General features: G+C 45.0%; 4 non-coding genes and 2 pseudogenes across 4 annotated transcripts; 2 read left to right on the forward strand and 4 right to left on the reverse strand.

Moving 5' to 3' along the window:
- The first annotated feature begins 7,182 nt into the window (after nt 1-7,182).
- LOC140287519 (U5 spliceosomal RNA) lies at nt 7,183-7,309 on the forward strand (annotated as a pseudogene).
- A 316-nt stretch (nt 7,310-7,625) lies between these two features.
- Nucleotides 7,626-7,782, forward strand: LOC140287503 (U2 spliceosomal RNA; annotated as a pseudogene).
- A 2,522-nt stretch (nt 7,783-10,304) lies between these two features.
- On the reverse strand, nt 10,305-10,495 carry LOC140287507 (U2 spliceosomal RNA). The gene has a single exon (XR_011911662.1). It is a non-coding gene; the product is annotated as a U2 spliceosomal RNA (small nuclear RNA).
- Nucleotides 10,496-10,811: 316 nt separating this feature from the next.
- Nucleotides 10,812-10,925, reverse strand: LOC140287506 (U5 spliceosomal RNA). Its single transcript, XR_011911661.1, has one exon. It is a non-coding gene; the product is annotated as a U5 spliceosomal RNA (small nuclear RNA).
- A 2,199-nt stretch (nt 10,926-13,124) lies between these two features.
- Nucleotides 13,125-13,308, reverse strand: LOC140287499 (U2 spliceosomal RNA). Its single transcript, XR_011911656.1, has one exon. It is a non-coding gene; the product is annotated as a U2 spliceosomal RNA (small nuclear RNA).
- Nucleotides 13,309-13,616: 308 nt separating this feature from the next.
- Nucleotides 13,617-13,730, reverse strand: LOC140287514 (U5 spliceosomal RNA). Its single transcript, XR_011911667.1, has one exon. It is a non-coding gene; the product is annotated as a U5 spliceosomal RNA (small nuclear RNA).
- Between the last annotated feature and the right edge of the window lie 1,078 nt (nt 13,731-14,808).

Genomic DNA, 14,808 nt, shown 5'->3' on the forward strand with positions numbered 1-14,808 from the left:
AAGCCGAACACTTCCGCTCCACCTTTTAGTGTTCTATCACACCTTTTTTTTCACCGCATTTTATACATTATGGTTGGAAATTTTCAACCACTTTCATCCGAAGACCTCTCCTCCCGCTTTTGTTCATATATTTGAACTTTAGTTTGACATTCAAACCTTCTTGCAGCTGAACCACCTCCGCTCCCTGTTTTGATCATATATGGTCTGGCAATACTACCTTTTCTTACCCGTTTGTGAGTAATTATGGCTGGACATTCACACCTACTTGCAGCCGAACACAACCTCTCTCGCTTTTGATGATGTATGGACCGGCATTTTTACCTTTTCTAACACATTTTTCAGCAATTATGGTCGGAGATTCACACCTACTCACAGCCGAACAACTCCGCTCCCGCATTTGATGATGTATAGTCGGGCATTCTCACCCTTTCTCATCAGCTTTTTGCAAATTATGATCTGACATTCACACCTACTTGCAGTCGAACAGCTCTGCTCCCGCTTTTGATTATGTTTGGTTGGATATTCGAACCTTTTCTTAACTTCTTTTTACATATTTTGGTTGGACGTTCACACCTTCTTGTAGCTGAACACTTCCACTCCTGCTTTTGATGATGTATGGTTGGGCATTCACACCTTTTTTTTGCCCATTTTTCAGGAATTATGGGTGGACATTCACACCTTGCAGCTGAACACCTCCTATCCCACTTATGATCATGTGCGGTTTGATTTTCGAAAAGTTTCTTTCATGTTTTCTAGCAATTATTGATGGACATGTAGACCTTCTTGCAGCTGAACACCTCCGCTCCCGCTTTTGATCATACATTGTCAGGCATTCGCACTTTGTCTTACCCACTTTTTACAAACTTTAGTCGAACAGTCACACCTTTTTGCAGCCGAACACCATCTCTACCGCTTTTGATGATGTATGGTCCAGCATTCTTACCTTTTCTAACACATTCTTCAGCAATTATGGTCGGATATTCACACCTACTCAGAGCCGAACACCTCCGCTCCCGCATTTGATGGTCTATAGTCGGGCATTCTACAGCGGAAAAGACTCATTCTTATGTTTGGTTAGATATTCGAACCTTTTCTTAACTGCTTTTTACAAACTTTGGTCGGACGTTCACAATATCTTGCAGCCGAACACCTCCGCTTCCGCTTTTGATGGTGTATATTCGGGCATACGAACCTTTTCTTACCCGCTTTTTACAAACCAAGGTCGGACTTTCACACCTTCTCTTAGCTGAACAACTCCGCTCCCTCTTTTGATTGTGTACAGTCGGGTAATTTAACCTTTTCTTACCCGCTTTTTACCATCTATGGTCGGACATTCACACCGTCTTACAGCGGAACACCTCCGCTCCCTCTTTTGATGATGTATGGTTAGGCATTCGCACCTTTTCTTACCCATTTTTCAGTAATTATGGGTAGACATTCACACCTTCTTGCAGCTGAACACCTCCTCTCCTGCTTATGATCATGTGCAGTTTGATATTCGAAAATTTTCTTTCATGTTTTCTAGCAATTATTGATGGACATTCAGACCGTCTTGAAGCTGAACACCTCCGCTCCCACTTTTGATGGTGTATAGTCGGGCTTTCGAGCCTTTTCTTCCCCGGTTTTTACAAATTATGGTTGGACATTCAGACCTTCTTGCAGCCGAAAACCTCCACTCCCTCTTTTGATCATACATTGTCGGGCATTCGCACCTTTTCTTACCCGCTTTTTACAAACCATGGTCGGACTTTCACACCTTCTTGTAGCCGAACAACTCCGCTCCCGCTATTGATTGTGTACTGTCGGGTATTTTAACCTTTTCTTACCCGCTTTTTACCAACTATGGTTGGACATTCACACCGTCTTACAGCGGAACACCTCCGCTCCCTCTTTTGATGGTGTATGTTCGGGCACTCGAACCTTTTCTTACCCGCTTTTTACAAACTATGGTCAGACATTCAAACCTTCTTGTAGCGGAACACATCCACTCCTGCTTTTGATGATGGGTATTCAAACCTACTTGTTGCCCGCTTTTCATTAATTATGGGTGGACATACACACCTTGTCGCAGCCAAACACCTCCGCTCCCTGTTTTGATCATGTATGATTGGACATTCGCACCTTTTCTCACCCGCTTTTTACTATGGTCGGCCATTCACACCTTCCTCTCCACCATACTTGTATGGTGGGATATTCACACCCACTTGCATCCGAAGACCTCCGCCCCCACTTTTGTTGATATTTAGTCGGTCATTCGCAGCTTACCCGCTTTTGGCAAACTATGGCCTTCTTGCAGCCAAACACCTCTGATCTCGCTTTTGATGATGTAAGGTTGGGCATTCAGACCTTGCTTCACCTGCTTTTCACCAAATATAGTCGAACAGTCACACCTTCTTGCAGCCGAACACTTCTGCTCCACCTTTTAGTGTTCTATGGGGTATTCACACCTTTTTTTTCACCGCATTTTATTGATTATGGTTGGAAATTCTCACCCACTCTTATCCGAAGACCTCTCCTCCTGCTTTTGTTAATATATAGTCGGGCATTCAAACCTTTTCTTACCCGCTTTTTACAAATTATGGTCGAACATTCACACCTACTTGCAGCCGAACACCTCCGCTCCCGCTTTTGATGGTGTATAGTCGGGCTTTCGAGCCTTTTCTTCCCCGGTTTTTACAAATTATGGTTGTACATTCAGACCTTGCAGCCGAAAACCTCCGCTCCCTCATTTGATCATACATTGTCAGGCATTCGCACCTTGTCTTACCCGCTTTTTATAAACTTTAGTCAGACATTCACACCTTGCAGCTGAACCACCTCCGCTCCCTGTTTTGATAATGTATGGTCTGGCAATACTACCTTTTTTTACCGGTTTGTGAGTAATTATGGCTGGACATTCACACCTACTTGCAGCCGAACACCACTTTTCCAGCTTTTGATGATGTATGGTCCGGCATTCTAGTCTTTTCTAACACATTTTTCAGCAATTATGGTTTGACATTCACACCTACTCACAGCCGAACACTTCCGCTCCCGCATTTGATGGTGTATAGTCGGGCATTCTCACCCTTTCTCATCAGCTTTTTGCAAATTATGATCTGACATTCACACCTACTTGCAGTCGAACAGCTCTGCTCCCGCTTTTGATTATGTTTGGTTGGATATTCGAAACTTTTCTTCACTGCTTTTTACAAACTTTGGTTGGACGTTCACACCTTCTTGCAGCCGAACACCTCCGCTTCCGCTTTTGATGGTATATATTCGGGCATTCGAACCTTTTCTTACCCGCTTTTTACAAACCATGGTCGGACGTTCACACCTTCTTGTAGCCGAACAACTCCGCTCCCGCTATTGATTGTGTACAGTCGGGTATTTTAACCTTTTCTTACCCGCTTTTTACCAACTATGGTCAGACATTCTTACCTTCTTACAGTGGAACACCTCCGCTCCCTCTTTTGATGGTGTATGTTCGGGCATTCGAACCTTTTCTTACCCGCTTTTTACAAACTATGGTCGGACATTAAAACCTTCTTGTAGCCGAACACATCCACTCCTGCTTTTGATGATGTATGGTTGGGCATTCGTACCTTTTCTTACCCATTTTGCAGTAATTATGGGTGGACATTCACACCTTTTTGCATTTTAACACCTCCTCTCCCGCTTATGATCATGTGCAGTTTGATATTCGAAAATTCTCTTCCATGTTTTCTAGCAATTATTGATGGACATTCAGACCTTCTTGCAGCTGAACACCTCCGCTCCAGCTGTTGATGGTGTATAGTCGGGCTTTCGAGCCTTTTCTTCCCCGATTTTTACAAATTATGGATGGACATTCAGACCTTCTTTCAATGTATGATCAAAAGAGGGAGCGGAGGTTTTCTCCGCTCCCTCTTTTGATCATACATTGTCGGGCATTCGCACCTTTTCTTACCTGCTTTTTCAATTCATGGTCGGACTTTGACACCTTTTAGTAGCGGAACAACTCTGCTCCCGCTATTGATTGTGTACAATAGGGTATTTTAACCTTTTCTTACCCGCTTTTTGCCAATTACTGTTGGACATTCCCACCTTCTTACAGCGGAACACCTCCGCTCCCTCCTTTGATGGTGTATGTTCGGGCATTCGAACCTTTTCTTACCCGCTTTTTACAAACTATGGTCAGACATTCAAACCTTCTTGTAGCCGAACACATCCACTCCTGCTTTTGATGATGGGTATTCAAACCTACTTGTTGCCCGCTTTTCATTAATTATGGGTGGACAAACACACCTTGTCGCAGCCAAACACCTCCGCTCCCTGTTAGGATCATGTATGGTTGGGCATTCGTACCTTTTCTTACCCATTTTGCAGTAATTATGGGTGGACATTCACACCTTCTTGCATTTGAACACCTCCTCTCCCGCTTATGATCATGTGCGGTTTGATATTCGAAAATTCTCTTCCATGTTTTCTAGCAATTATTGATGGACATTCAGACCTTCTTGCAGCTGAACACCTCCGCTCCAGCTGTTGATGGTGTATAGTCGGGCTTTCGAGCCTTTTCTTCCCAGATTTTTACAAAATATGGATGGACATTCAGACCTTGTTTCAGCCGAAAACCTCCGCTCCCTCTTTTGATCATACATTGTCGGGCATTCGCACCTTTTCTTACCCGCTTTTTACAAACCATGGCCGGACTTTCACACCTTTTAGTAGCGGAACAACTCTGCTCCCGCTATTGATTGTGTACAATCGGGTATTTTAACCTTTTCTTACCTGCTTTTTGCCAACTATGGTCGGACATTCACACCTTCTTACAGCGGAACACCTCCGCTCCCTCCTTTGATGGTGTATGTTCGGGCATTCGAACCTTTTCTTACCCGCTTTTTACAAACTATGGTCAGACATTCACACCTTCTTGCAGCCGAACACTTCCGCTCTACCTTTTAGTGTTCTATGGGATATTCACACCTTTTTTTTCACCGCATTTTATAGATTATGGTTGTAAATTCTCACCCACTCTTATCCGAAGACCTCTCCTCCTGCTTTGGTTAATATATAGTCGGGCATTCGAACCTTTTCTTACCCGCTTTTTACAAATTATGGTCGAACATTCACACCTACTTGCAGCCGAACACCTCCGCTCCCGCTTTTGATGGTGTATAGTCGGGCTTTCGAGCCTTTTCTTCCCCGGTTTTTACAAATTATGGTTGGACATTCAGACCTTGCAGCCGAAAACCTCCGCTCCCTCTTTTGATCATACATTGTCAGGCATTCGCACCTACTTGCAGCCGAATACTTCCGCTCCACCTTTTAGTGATGTATGGTTGGCATTTGCACCTTTTCTTACCCTTTCTTACCCTACTGATTGCTTAAGATTAAGTTGTTTTTTCTCAAACTACAACATTTTTTTAATTGTTGAAACTTGATTTGAAGTGGATAAATAAGGAGGACAAACAGTTTTGAGTCAGGCTGATAGAAGGAATTAATTTTATAGCAAAATCTGTATTTCGTCATATGTCGAGAGATGCTTATTGCTGAAGAAGTACAAAGTACAACGTTGTTTATCGTTGAAACTTGATTAGACATGAATAAATATGAAGGACAAAGCAGTCTTAACTTGGTTAGAGTTAAGGTTTTATAGGAGAATCCGAATTCGTGCATAACTCTTAAAATAGAGCTTATTTTTGGATTCCTGAAGAATGAGTCTGGTTCTTTCTCATAATACAAAGTTTGTTGTTTATTGTTGAAACTTCATCAGAAGTGAAGAAATAAATGAATGCCTATCAACAAATGTGGGATCTAAACTCTAGTGCTTCCTCTAAAATAATTTCCTTTCTCAATTCAGAAATGTGTGTGTGTAAGTTACAACACCCGTGACACCAAAACGGCTTTCTTTTCTCTCTTTTCTCTACACTCTGCACTGTGAGAACACACACCAAATCAGAAAGGCTTTTTTCTCTCTTTTCTACATTATGGACTGTGGGGACACAAAACCGCTCTCTCTTTTTTTTTTTGATTGTGTGCCAGGGCGTTGTCTCACGTATTAGATTATGCTTACGATACGAATGGGTTTATCAGTCACATCAGAATCCATACATACTGATCCTCCCGTAATAAAATGGTCGGATCTTATCAAACACACTTTGTTTCTTGTGACAATCAAGTCAGCGAAACAGCGTATACACGTCAAGACACTGAATCAAGTTTGCCACAAGAACTCATAAGTTTGGCAGTATTGCTCTGCCGTCAGCAATCATACACCCATTTTATTTTCGTGAGACATGTGCAGGCACCTGTTCATCTACTGTTCTATCACTATGAATTAGTTTATCTATTATCAATAAGGATACTTCTACAACTACTATCAAAGTATGTCCAGACTTCTTATGTTGTCAGTTGCTATATATGAATAAGTGGGTAGCTACTGACAAGCATTAAGCATGTCACACAGCCCAAACATATAACATTTCAGGACACACCACACAGTTAACAACCACCGTGAAGTGTCAAAGCCCAAACATGTAACATTCAACAGGACACTTACACAACACATTCAAATCAAACAGTCAGACAACATACAAGAACATATACCCCAGCCGGCATTGCTCCCTGCCTATTTTCCTACAGCTCACTATGTGTGTGCACACCTTTATTCACAAACTCTTCAACTTATACTCATTTACCGAAGCTGCTACAGCTCGATTGGCCGAATACCGAATAATCCTAATTCGGTGAATTTGACATCTGCCTTACATGTAACAGATTAGCGGTTTAGCAGTTTTAATTTAGTTTGAGTGAAGGAATTCATTTTATAGCAAAATCCGAAATCGTGAAGAACTCATGAAAGTAAGCTTATTCTCGGATTCCTGAAACTTTAGATTTGCTATTTCTTTTACTGCAAAGTACAACGTTGTTTTTTTTGTTTAAATCTTTCAAGACATGGTAAATATGAAGGACAAAGCAGTTTTAACATAGTTTGAGTGAAGGAATTCATTTTATTGATAAAATCCCAAGAGTCTGCTGAGAAAAGAGAGTGAATGCGAAGTAGACTTTAACACGGCTCTGGGAGCGAGCCGAGTGCGGGCTAACCGGGAGAATTGCTTGAAAGAAACGCGACACCGAATGAGCGGTCAGAACAAAGCCTCAATACGGTTTTCCCGTGGTGTTTTTGTTGCTGCCTTGTCTTTTGCACAGAGTAAAAGACAAGGCAGCCATCGAATAGGGCCCGACGTACAAGTACAAGTCTTTCACCTTTTACTAAAGACTTCTGTGGAGAGCAGCACTAATGAGTTGTTTCTATTTTTGGCAGGCTTTACCTTTGCGGGTGAAGCCCTTTCTGTCTGTGCAAAAGAAATCTTGTTACTGTGCAGAGTGACTTCTCTGAGTAGAGTCGCCTTACTTGTTGCGACTGTGCCGATGTTCGAAGCTGGAGTGCAAAGTTGTTGCTTGAATGGTGCTTGCTGGAGCGTGCGGGAGTGCAAAGTTATACCATTTAAAAGGGCTGAAGAGTGCTCAGTGCAGCGGGTGGGCGGAGGTGCAAAGTGACACTCTGGCCACCTATGGCCATAAAAAGAACAGGGGTGTTAGCGGACAAGTGCGCATTGTGCCAGGAAGGGCCCTCGGACGTGAACCAGTGGACAGTTGTCGCTTCTCGGCCTTTTGGCTAAGATCAAGTGTAGTATCTGTGAATACTCTTGTGAAAAAGCAAACAGCGGTGCAGGATGCAAGTTTCAGGGAGCCTAAGATGAAACTTTCTTTTAGTCTGCTGAGAAAAGAGAGTGAATGCGATGTAGACTTTAACCCGGCTATGGGAGCGAGCCGAGTGTCGGCTAACCGGGAGAATTGCTTGAAAGAAACGCCATACCAAATGAGCGGTCTGAACAAAGCCTCAATACGGTGTTCCCGTTGTGTTTTTGTTGCTGCCGCTGTTTGCTTTTTCACAAGAGCGCACCTGTTGAGGGGGGCTCTGGGGGGGGCCTGGGTGATGGTGGGTCTCAGGCCCGGGCTGCTGCGACTGGTGTGACCGGGTGGTTTGTTTGTTTGTTTTTTGTTGTTGTTTGTTTGTTTTTTGTAGAGGTCCTCCGGAGTGGGGTTGGGTTGAGTGGGGTGGGGCGGGATGGGTACCTTCTGGGGGTACAGTAGCTCCCAGAATATGGTCGCTGCAGGCCCCGAGCCTGGTGGACATCAGGCCCTCCTGTCCTGTGTTGGCTCCCTGGTAGCGGGGATGCCTATTGCAGCCAGTCCCTGGCTGCCCCCAGTGTATATCCCCATTCTCCCTTCTGGCTCCTGTACACAGCACACACTCACACATGAAGGGTTTTGGGGGCGTGTGTGTTCGGTGGGGTGTAGTGGACTCTGCAGTAGTTGCACTCTGCAGTTCCCACCCCTGTTTTAATTACACCTTAGACATTACTACTTATCAAACACACTCACACACACACATTAGGTCTTGGGGGGTGGTTACACTGAGTGGCATCTGGTGGGCGGGGCTCTTTGGGTATGTAGGCTGCCCAGAGGGCCACGCTCCCAGTTCTACAAGTTTGGCTGCCCCTCAATTTTAATTGCTCACTATTAGAAAATATTGAAGAGCCAGAAGGGTGAGGGGAGGGGTCTTCTTCGCACACCCCTGCTTCCTGGTTGCTGCTCGGGGCGGGAGGGGCCAGGAGGATTAATTAATTGTTCTGCTGGTTTGGGGTCTGTGGTGGCTGGGGGGCTGCTGGCCCCCTGGTGTGCCCGCTGCACTACACCCCAGCGGAGTCGAGGGAGGGAGGACGTGTGGATGTATGGGACATGAAAGTGTGTGTGGTAATGATTGGGCCTGGATCTTGGACTTGCTGTCGCCTGGCCTGCCTGTGCTTCTCCCGATGGGGGGGGCGGCGTGGCCTCTCTCCGCTGCTCGCGACTTCACCCACCTGTGGGCACGTCTTGACTCCCAGGGCACTTGGCCAGGGGTGCTGGGGCAGGCGCTGACCCACTGTGTGGCTGTCTGGGGCGCTTGGCCCTCCTGGGTATTGGGTGGGGCCTCTGTCGGGGGGTTTGGGGGCGCTCGGGCTCCTGGGGCCCGGATCCAGTGCACGGCCCATGTCTGGGCGGCTGGGGCCTGGCGACGTCGGTGGGCTGTTGCCCCTGGCTCCCGGAGGGCCTCTGCCCTATGCTTATGGGGGCTCTTTCCGGGGGCTTCCTCTGCAGTCTTCTGGGTGGATGCGTGGTTGCCCCTGCGGTGGGCTTCCTGGGTTCTGTGCTCTGTGGGGGCTGCTGGTGGCCTGGGTCTTGTGGCCCTCTCTGCCTGCTTCTGATTGCTTGGGGGGGCTGTGGATTGTGGCCCTGTACGCTTATACACTCATAACTAAGCACGGTTATCATGTAGGTCCTGTGCCATGGGTGTTGCATGTTCTCACACACACACAACCACATTCATTAGTCCAGTAGTATGGTCGCTAAGCAGTTGATGTATTATCATGTCGTCTCAGGTCATCTATATCAACAGCTGTGTTGTATGCGATGTATGTTCTGTTTTTCTCTTCTTTCCTCTTCTTCTTTCCTTGTCCCCCGGTCCGGTTCAGTTCTATTACATGTCATATATTGTAAACAGAAATAAATAAATGGGCATCAAGGGGAGCTTTACATTTATAAAACTTCCCTTGGCAAAGCAAATCTGTTTGGCATCAAAGGTATTCAGACTACAATTCTGCTGCCATAATGCTGAACACGATAAGGGGAAAAAAAAAAAAAGTAAAGAAGACAGTTCTGCCGAAAGCCAGGGACTAGACCTGTTCTAAGTTCTGTACTTTTTAAAAGGGAGCCAACACAGGACAGGAGGGCCTGATGTCCACCAGGCTCGGGGCCTGCAGCGACCATATTCTGGGAGCTACTGTACCCCCAGAAGGTACCCATCCCGCCCCACCCCACTCAACCCAACCCCACTCCGGAGGACCTCTACAAAAAACAAACAAACAACAACAAAAAACATACAAACAAACCACCCGGTCACACCAGTCGCAGCAGCCCGGGCCTGAGACCCACCATCACCCAGGCCCCCCCAGGCCCCCCCTCAACAGGTGCGCTCTTGTGAAAAAGCAAACAGCGGCAGCAACAAAAACACAACGGGAACACCGTATTGAGGCTTTGTTCTGACCGCTCATTTGGTATGGCGTTTCTTTCAAGCAATTCTCCCGGTTAGCCCGCACTCGACTCGCTCCCAGAGCCGTGTTAAAGTCTACTTCGCATTCACTCTCTTTTCTCAGCAGACTAAAAGAAAGTTTCATCTTGGGCTCCCTGAAACTTGCATCCTGCACCGCTGTTTGCTTTTTCACAAGAGTAGAGAAGAGCGCACCGTTCCCAGCGGCACTGCAGTACGGGGTCAATGCTTGGAGTGAACGGAGCAAGCTACTTTTTCAACTCCTATTGCTAAAAATCCATTTAATATGTAGTCCTCGTATAGAGGACATATCAGATATTAAACTGATAAGAACAGATACTACACTTGATCTTAGCCAAAAGGCCGAGAAGCGACAACTGTCCACTGGTTCACGTCCGAGGGCCCTTCCTGGCACAATGCGCACTTGTCCGCTAACACCCCTGTTCTTTTTATGGCCATAGGTGGCCAGAGTGTCACTTTGCACCTCCGCCCACCTGCTGCACTGAGCACTCTTCAGCCCTTTTAAATGGTATAACTTTGCACTCCCGCACGCTCCAGCAAGCACCATTCAAGCAACAACTTTGCACTCCAGCTTCGAACATCGGCACAGTCGCAACAAGTAAGGCGACTCTACTCAGAGAAGTCACTCTGCACAGTAACAAGATTTCTTTTGCACAGACAGAAAGGGCTTCACCCGCAAAGGTAAAGCCTGCCAAAAATAGAAACAACTCATTAGTGCTGCTCTCCACAGAAGTCTTTAGTAAAAGGCGAAAGACTTGTACGTTATGAAGAGAAACCAGAGTACGATTATCCGTCACTGCGGGAGCAGGGCATCAGGCTAGTTGCCATAGCCACCTTCCCCATGGTGAGCGTTGCTTGGTTGAAACGCTTGCCCCTGTGCAATCGACAAGGCAGCAACAAAAACACCACGGGAAAACCGTATTGAGGCTTTGTTCTGACCGCTCATTCGGTGTCGCGTTTCTTTCAAGCAATTCTCCCGGTTAGCCCGCACTCGGCTCGCTCCCAGAGCCGTGTTAAAGTCTACTTCGCATTCACTCTCTTTTCTCAGCAGACTTTTGGGATTTTATCAATAAAATGAATTCCTTCACTCAAACTATGTTAAAACTGCTTTGTCCTTCATATTTACCATGTCTTGAAAGATTTAAACAAAAAAACCAACGTTGTACTTTGCAGTAAAAGAAATAGCAAATCTAAAGTTTCAGGAATCCGAGAATAAGCTTACTTTCATGAGTTCTTCACGATTTCGGATTTTGCTATAAAATGAATTCCTTCACTCAAACTAAATTAAAACTGCTAAACCGCTAATCTGTTACATGTAAGGCAGATGTCAAATTCACCGAATTAGGATTATTCGGTATTCGGCCAATCGAGCTGTAGCAGCTTCGGTAAAAGAGTATAAGTTGAAGAGTTTGTGAATAAAGGTGTGCGCACACATGGTGAGCTGTAGGAAAATAGGCAGGGAGCAATGCCGACTGGGGTATATGTTCTTGTATGTTGTCTGACTGTTTGATTTGAATGTGTTGTGTAAGTGTCCTGTTGAATGTTACATGTCTGGGCTTTGACACGCTTCACTGTGGTTGTTAACTGTGTGGTGTGTCCTGAAATGTTATATGTTTGGGCTGTGTGACATGCTTAATGCTTCTCAGTAGCTACCCACTTATTCATATATAGCAACTGACAACGTAAGAAGTCCGGACATACTTTGATAGAGTAGTTGTAGAAGTATCCTTATTGATAATAGATAAACTAATTCATAGTGATAGAACAGTAGATGAACAGGTGCCTGCACATGTCTCACGAAAATAAAATTGATGTATGATTGCTGACGGCAGAGCAATACTGCCAAACTTATGAGTTCTTGTGGCAAACTTGATTCAGTGTCTTGACGTGTATACGCTGTTTCGCTGACTTGATTGTCACAAGAAACAAAGTGTGTTTGATAAGATCCGACCATTTTATTATGGGAGGATCAGTATGTATGGATTCTGATGTGACTGATAAAACCCATTCGTATCTTAAGCACAATCTAATACGTGAGACAACGCCCTGGCACACGATAAAAAAAAAAAGAGAGAGCGGTTTGGTGTCCCCACAGTCCATAATGTAGAAAAGAGAGAAAAAAGCCTTTCTGATTTGGTGTGTGTGCTCACAGTGCAGAGTGTAGAGAAAAGAAAGCCGTTTTGGTGTCACGGGTGTTGTGACTTACACACACACATTTCTAAATTGAGAAAGGAAATTATTTTAGAGGAAGCACTAGAGTTTAGATCCAACATTTGTTGATAGGCATTCATTTATTTCTTCACTTCTGATAAAAATGATAAGACTGACCTAATGAATTGGAGGCCCATCACACTTTTAAACTTTGACTGTAAACTTTTTAGCAAGGTTTTAACGACACGGATGTCCTCTGTTTTAGAGGAGGTAATTCACCCAGACCAGGCTTGTGCCATCTCAGAGAGACAACTCACCGACAGCCTCGTACTGATTCGAGACATCATTGATTACGCTAGAGACAGAAACACCCGGCTTGTCATCTTAAATTTAGACTTTGAAAAAGCTTTTGATCGGGTCTCGCATCAATATCTCTTTCAGGTGTTGCAGCAATCGAATAGGGCCCGATTGTTCCTACTTGGTGAGATTTGCTTGGTTGAGACGCTTGCTCCCCCCCCTTGCTCCTCGGCTGACCAAGTAGGAACAATCGGGCCCTATTCGATGGCTGCCTTGTCTTTTACTCTGTGCAAAAGACAAGGCAGCCACAAACACCACGGGAACACCGTATTGAGGCTTTGTTCTGACCACTCATTCGGTGTCACGTTTCTTTCAAGCAATTCTCCCGGTTAGCCCACACTCGGCTCGCTTCCAGAGCTGTGTTAAAGTCTACTTCGCATTCACTCTCTTTTCTCAGCAGATTAAAAGAAAGTTTCATCTTGGGCTCCCTGAAACTTCCATCCTGCACCGCTGTTTGCTTTTTCACAAGAGCAGAGAAGAGCGCACCGTTCCCAGCGGCACTGCAGTACTGGGTCGATGCTTGGAGTGAACGGAGCAAGCTTCTTTTTCAACTCCTATTCTTAAAAATCCATTTAATATGTAGTCCTCGTATAGAGGACACATTAAACTGATAAGAACAGATACTACACTTGATCTTAGCCAAAAGGCCGAGAAGCGATAACTGTCCACTGTTTCAGGTCCGAGGGCCCTTGCTGGCACAATGCGCACTTGTAGCAGTGTTCTTTTTATGGCCATAGGTGGCCAGAGTGTCACGTTGCACCTCCGCCCACCCGCTGCACTGAGCACTCTTCAGCCCTTTTAAATGGTATAACTTTGCACTCCCGCATGCTCCAGCAAGCACCATTCAAGCAACAACTTTGCACTCCAGCTTCGAACATCGGCACAATCGCAACAAGTAAGGCGACTCTACTCAGAGAAGTCACTCTGCACAGTAACAAGATTTCTTTTGCACAGACAGAAAGGGCTTCACCCGCAAAGGTAAAGCCTGCCAAAAATAGAAACAACTCATTAGTGCTGCTCTCCACGAAAGTCTTTAGTAAAAGGCGAAAGACTTGTATGTTATGAAGAGAAACCAGAGTACGATTATCTGTCACTGCGGGAGCAGGGCATCAGGCTAGTTGCCATAGCCACCTTCCCCATGGTGAGCGTTGCTTGGTTGAAACGCTTGCCCCTGTGCAATCGACAAGGCAGCAACAAAAACACCACGGGAACACCGTATTGAGGCTTTGTTCTGACCGCTCATTCGGTGTCGCGTTTCTTTCAAGCAATTCTCCCGGTTAGCCCACACTCGGCTCGCTCCCAGAGCCGTGTTAAAGTCTACTTCGCATTCACTCTCTTTTCTCAGCACACTCTTGGGATTTTATCTATAAAATGAATTCCTTCACTCAAACTATGTTAAAACTGCTTTGTCCTTCATATTTACCATGTCTAGAAAGATTTAAACAAAAAAAAAACAACGTTGTACTTTGCAGTAAAAGAAAGAGCAAATCTAAAGTTTCAGGAATCCGAGAATAAGCTTACTTTCATGAGTTCTTCACGATTTCGGATTTTGCTATAAAATGAATTCCTTCACTCAAACTAAATTAAAACTGCTAAACCGCTAATCTGTTACATGTAAGGCAGATGTCAAATTCACCGAAATAGGATCTAAGGGTATTCGGCCAATCGAGCTGTAGCAGCTTTGGTAAAAGAGTATAAGTTGAAGAGTTTGTGAATAAAGGTGTGCGCACACATAGTGAGCTGTAGGAAAATAGGCAGGGAGCAATGCCGGCTGGGGTATATGTTCTTGTATGTTGTCTGACTGTTTGATTAGAATGTCTTGTGTAAGTGTCCTGTTGAATGTTACATGTTTGGGCTTTGACACTTCACGGTGGTTGTTAACTGTGTGGTGTGTCCTGAAATGTTATATGTTTGGGCTCTGTGACATGCTTAATGCTTGTCAGTAGCTACCCACTTATTCATATATAGCAACTGACAACATAAGAAGTCTGGACATACTTTGATAGTAGTTGTAGAAGTATCCTTATTGATAATAGATAAACTAATTCATAGTGATAGAACAGTAGATGAACAGGTGCCTGCACATGTCTCACGAAAATAAAATGGGTGTATGATTGCTGACGGCAGAGCAATACTGCCAAACTTATGAGTTCTTGTGG

Source organism: Leuresthes tenuis, unplaced genomic scaffold, assembly GCF_036924035.1.
Source record: "Leuresthes tenuis unplaced genomic scaffold, fLeuTen1.0.hap1 SCAF_141, whole genome shotgun sequence".
Taxonomy (NCBI): domain Eukaryota; kingdom Metazoa; phylum Chordata; class Actinopteri; order Atheriniformes; family Atherinopsidae; genus Leuresthes; species Leuresthes tenuis.